The following is a 6000-nucleotide window of genomic DNA, read 5'->3' as shown; positions in this document are numbered from 1 at the left end:
ATGGGCCTGGGGGGATGTAAAGGTGTAATGGGCTGGGCAGGGGGGTAGGATTTAAAGGGATAATGGGTCTTGGGGGGATGTAAGGGGCCTGGGGTGGAGCAGATGCAAGGGGCAATGGGCCTGGGTGTGTAGTAAGGGGGGATGGGCCTGTGGGGCTTAAGGGGGTAAAGGACCTGGGGAGCTGCTATAAACGGATAATGCATCAGGAAACATTGTGGACAGAGGCAGAAGGACCCAGGCCCTCGGATGAGCCTGCAAGTGAACAGGAGGGACCTGAAGGCCCAGAGGAGGCCTCCAGAAGGAGAGCCTGGGTAATACCAACCTCCAGATGGGTGTTGGCCAGGAAAGGGGAGGGCCGTAGAGGCCTGCAGGGGGAGCCTGGGGAAGTGAAGAACCATTCCCACCCTAAGCTCTTACATTAAAACCTTGTACCCTAACAGCTACAAACTCTTAAATTAACCCCCTTTCCTAGATGCTAAAACCCTTTAAATTAACCCCCTGCCCTAAGTGCTAAAACCCTAAAACCCCTTCAATGAACCCCCTACCATAAAAGCTAAAACCCCTTCAATTAACCCCCTACCCTAAGCAGTAACAAAACTTACCTTAAAAGCGGCCGGCGGTTGGGATCCACGGGCGGATCAGCTGTGGCGGTGGGGTGAGTCATGGCGAATTGCCAGCAGCCATATGGTCACGGAAAATGGTCGTGACCACATGTCCCTTTCCATGATTAAGTTGCATCGTAAATGACGAAAAGCGTACAGCACGTTCATGACATCACCAGAAATTGATGAAATCGATGATGTGTGGAGGTAGATGAGTGAATACCAAATGGCTGTCATTGCTCAGAAAAGACTTTGAATGTGTTCAGCTGCAACCGGAAAGCCTAAAACTTTTTTTCAAACGAGGACTCCAGCATACCACCATTTGCCTCTACATCACGTTCCTGATCCTGCTGATACTCTGTCTTGTTGACTATGAGAAATTATCTCACAATCCTTGCTATTACTCTTCCCCATGTGAGTGCATGTCCTTCTCCTTTTTTAATTATATTAAATTGTTTTACTTTATCACACTGGGAGCACGCGTTTCTTTTTGTGTTTTAGGTTTTGTTTTGGATATGTTCATCATTCAAAGAAGCTGCCTTAGGCCACGCTTATACTGCTGCGGCCGAGTTTATTCGAGCATTTGCCCGTTCTCGGCCGCAGCAGTAGCCTGGCGCGCGCCGGAGGGTGACGGGCGCGCGCCGAAGCAGCGGAAGAGCGCCCTCCGATCAGGGCGCTCTCCCTCCCGCTGCCGGGTCCGCCGGGTCCCCCGGAACCCCCTGCCGCCGTCCCCCACATCGCGGGACACCAGGGCTCCCTCGGGGAGCCCTGGACGCGCGTGCAGGGGGTGCAGGCTCCCGATGACGCGTGACCGCGCGTCGGTGACGCGCGGCACGCCGAGGGGCGGCCACTAGCAAGCCGGGAAATCTCCCGGCTTGCGGATCTGGCCGATGAGCAATAAAGTGTGTCGGTAGTGTAGTCCTGGCTATGGCGACTGCGAGGCGATGTCGCGTCAAACAAGTTTACTTAAGCCGTAGTGTTCGCCTATAGTAGGTGCGACCGCTTGGTCGCGATCACTGGAAGTCAATGAAAATTGATTTTTCAGCGACCTCCATATAACGTTAGCGGGCATGTTAGTGGTTCGGCCAATGAGGGTGAACCGCTCACGGCCACACCCCCGCCACACCCCCTGGTCACCGTCTCTTGCCTCCTACACTATAGGCAAAAAACGCTGCGACAACAGTGACGAATGACGTCACAACGTGGTCGCTATAGCCAGGACTATAAGCGGGGCCTTAGTCTCCACATCACTTGGAAATGTCTTTTTAAAATGGACTTCAGTCATAAACGTTTTGATTCACAGACACAGTTCTCAATTATTGCCACATTTATTTAAATTATTGTGACACCATATTTTAGTACATACACAGGCGTGTTAAATATGTGTTTATTCACTCCTATTGATTTAATAGGCACTGTGTAGAAGGTCGGTGTGCAAGGTCACGTGGTCCTTTACATATTGCCATTGACTCCTATTGTCTCAAAATTCTGCCATAAAGTGGTGAAATTTTGAGCAACAGTAAAAAAAGTGAAACTTAAGGAAAGGACGTGAACATTTTTGCAAAAACGATCACACATCTCTAATACAGATGTGTGTTTGTGTGTGCTATACATATACGCACAAATATATATACAGTATATATATATATATATATATATATATATATATATATATATATATATATATATATATATATATATATATATATATATAGGGTGTGTTTCGGATCATTTGTATCAACACATTTGTAATATTTGTACATTTGTGCACTTTCACAAGCTTGCCATTACGGACTTTATTCAGAGTATTGTATCCAGCGGGTAAAGGAGAGGAGACAAGAGATGTTCAAATTCTCCCGTCACCTAAGAGCTCCCGCTGACGTCACGATTCTCACGTGATTGGAGTTAGACGAGCTCCTGCTGATGTCTCGACTCTCGCGAGATTGGAGTGGGGAAGCGTCCGGTACACGGAGGCCACGGAGCTACTGACATCTGCAGATGGAGCCCCAAGACGTTACCCTGCTATTCTGTCACCGCTGGCGATTGAGTTTTTACTCATACTGTACATGCTTATGATCTTGTCACGTTTGTGAGTGCGCAATTTTAATTTTTCCAGTCCTATATAAATGTTATTGATATACTACACCATGAGTGCGCCTGTTGTTTTCTTGTTTTTTTCTTATATATAGATATATATATATATATATATATATATATATATATATACAGTGGTTGACAAATCACCAAAAAATCTACTCGCCACACAAAAAAATCTACTCGCCACCTAGTACCAAACGTGTGCTGCTTGGGCCAATATTTACTTGCCCGGGGGTTAAATCCACTCGCCCGGGGGCGAGCAAATGTATAGGTTTGTCGAACATTGTATATATATATATATATATATATATATATATATATATATATATATATATATATATATATATAAATATATATATATCTTAATATATAAAATCGAAAGGTTAGTGCTATCTGCGGTGAATCTGATTGGTCCTCAGCCTCTGGCCAATCAGATTGGTGGGTCTGACGTCACCCAACTGCCACTCTCTTCCCCCTCGGCCACACACACACACACACACACACACATACACATACACACACACACACACACACACACACACACACCTCTCTCTCTATCCCTCCCCGGCGCTCAGCTCTCTCTCCCTCCCCGGTGCTCACCTCTCTCTCCCTCCCCAGTGCTCACCTCTTTCTCCCTCCCCGGCGCTCACCTCTCTCTCCCTCCCCGGCGCTCACTCACCTCCCTCCCCGGCGCTCCACTCACCTCCCTCCCCGGCGGAGAAACAGGCAGTGGCCAGGCAGGCTGCAGCTGCCTCGCGGCGTCTAAGATGGCGGCGCCCGGAAGGACCCCCTTCCTCCCTCGCGGCGCCGAGTGAGAAGATTGCGGCGCCCGGAAGTAGAGGTAGGTGTCGCGTGTGTGTCGCGTGTGTGTTGCTCTCCCACTCTCCCACTTCCCCCCACCCCCCAGAGCACGCTCTCTGGCTGTGGCCAGGCAGGCTGCAGCTGCCTCGCGGCGCCTAAGATGGCGGCGCCCGGAAGGACCCCCTTCCTCCCTCGCTGCGCCAAGTGCTAAGATGGCGGCGCCCGGAAGTAAAGGTAGGTGTCGCATGTGTGTCGCGTGTGTGTCGCTCTCCCACTTCCCCCCACCTCCCAGAGCACGCTCTCGACGGCTCAACATCCCCGAGGAGCAGGAGGGGGGCGGCAGGGAGTTAATACCTCCTTTGTGCCACCGGGAGTCGGCGGAGGCCACGAGGGGGTGAGAACCAGTGGCAGCCCGAGGAGCGCGGAATGCTGGCAGGTGAGAAAATGCAGGGGGAGGAATCCATGCCTTTGACGCCCCCCCTGCCTTTGATGCCCCCCCCTGCTTTTGATGCCCCCCCCAGCCTTTGACGCCCCCCCTTCCTTTGACCCCCCCTGCCTTTGACGCCCCCCTGCCTTTGACCCCCCCTGCCTTTGACGCCCCCCCTGGCTTTGACGCCCCCCCTGCCTTTGACGCCCCCCCCCCTGCCTTTGACGCCCCCCGCCCTTCCTGACCCCCTCCTGCCTTTCACGCCCCCCCCTGCCTTTCACGCCCCCCCCTGCCTTTCACGCCCCCCCTGCCTTTCACGCCCCCCCTCCCTGCCTCCGGGCAACGTCGGGTATATCAACTAGTATATATATATATATATATATATATATATATATATACATGTAGAGGTATCAGTACCGTGTTAGCCGAGCTTCAATAATAAAAAAATAAATAGATGATACCGTTCTGTGGCTACTCTCTGACAGCCCCCATGTAATCTTTATTTGGAAGGACATGTGAAGGATCTGTTGCAGCATTTTTTGATTCTCTTTATTTCTGCTATGCACAAACATTGGAACAAACCTTCTACAATCTGATGGACACATGCCTCACGCAACCCTGCTACAGCTGAGTATTAACTCTCTTTGCTGTCTGGGCATTACTTGTCCTTGCAGTGCTATGCACTGCTGTATTTTCCATTTGTATGACTCTGTTTGTTAGCATGTCATTAATAGGTATATTTTTTTGTTTGCTGCATCAGTTCTCATTGTTTTCTTTTTTTTGGGAATTGCTAGGCAGGGTATGATTATTATTTTTATATCATTTTTTTCCCTGTTTGCCTTTCTCTTCCCCCTTTATTTTTGGTAATATATTATTTTTCCTGGCTGTATACTGGGTCATTGATCATATACTTTTCCTTCATGCCACAATCCATCATATATCTCTCTATTAGGCATTCATGCCAGTAGGGATTTATAATATTTTGTATTACCTTCAAGGGTTATATTAAACTACTTTTGTGTTACAATTTATATTCATTTAGACACATTCTAGTTTTTTTGAGGTAAAATAGAATTCATTCACTAGATTAACAGTCCCCCTTTTATCCAATATATTTTTGATACATATATTTTATTAGGCTGTCTTTAGTATATTCATGTTTTTAAGTTAGTGTGTCTTGCTGTTATTCCAATAAAATCTTGTTCATTTTTCTGACTCTGCAGTGCATCTGGTTCTTGCAATATAATCTTTATTAGTAGATTTTCTTTAGGTGTAATTTAGAGTGCTAACAAGGGGGTTGTCTTTGTCCTTTTCATTTGTGTGTTCTATATAAATATATATATATATATATATATATATATATATATATATATATATATATACATGTAGAGGTATCAGTACCGTGTTAGCCGAGCTTCAATAATAAAAAATAAATAGATGATACCGTTCTGTGGCTAACGAAATGCTTTTATTTGTGCGAGCTTTCGAGATACACTGATCTCTTCTTCCGGCAATGTTACAATGAATGAAGCAAGCAAAAGCTATACTATAAACAGTGTCTCTTGGAATGTTATCTGTGCTGGTCCTTCCCCCGGTGTGGATGTGTTTTATGGCTGGAGGTGTCAAAAGGTCCTGAAAGCAAGTGATGAAAGAGTGTGTATGTGTATCAGTGTGAATTAACATGAATGGAGAGCCCACAGTATATACAGTGCTTTACAAAAGGTGTGTGTGGAGTGGGAGTGGATATAAATGGTGTGGGTGGGTGTGGAAATGTGAGAGTTAGTAGCACAACTAAAAGTGTGTGTGGATACTATGTGGTCCCTATTGGTGTATAGGGATGGAAAAACAAGGAGTATAAGTATGTGTGAGAGACAGCTGTGTGTGCATACTGTGGGCTCTCCATTCATATATATATATACGGTGTGTTTGTGTGTGTGTGTGTGTGTGTATGTATATATATATATATACAGTATATATACACACACACACACTGCTGTGTATATATGTATATATAAATATATCATACACATTTTAAGTTATTGTGGGTGAAAAAGGCGACACAAAACCTCCACT

The sequence above is a fragment of the Ascaphus truei genome, chromosome 1 (genome assembly GCF_040206685.1).
Source record: "Ascaphus truei isolate aAscTru1 chromosome 1, aAscTru1.hap1, whole genome shotgun sequence".
NCBI lineage: Eukaryota > Metazoa > Chordata > Amphibia > Anura > Ascaphidae > Ascaphus > Ascaphus truei.
The sequence above is the reverse complement of the archived record's forward strand: the minus strand, read 5'-3'. Positions refer to the sequence as shown.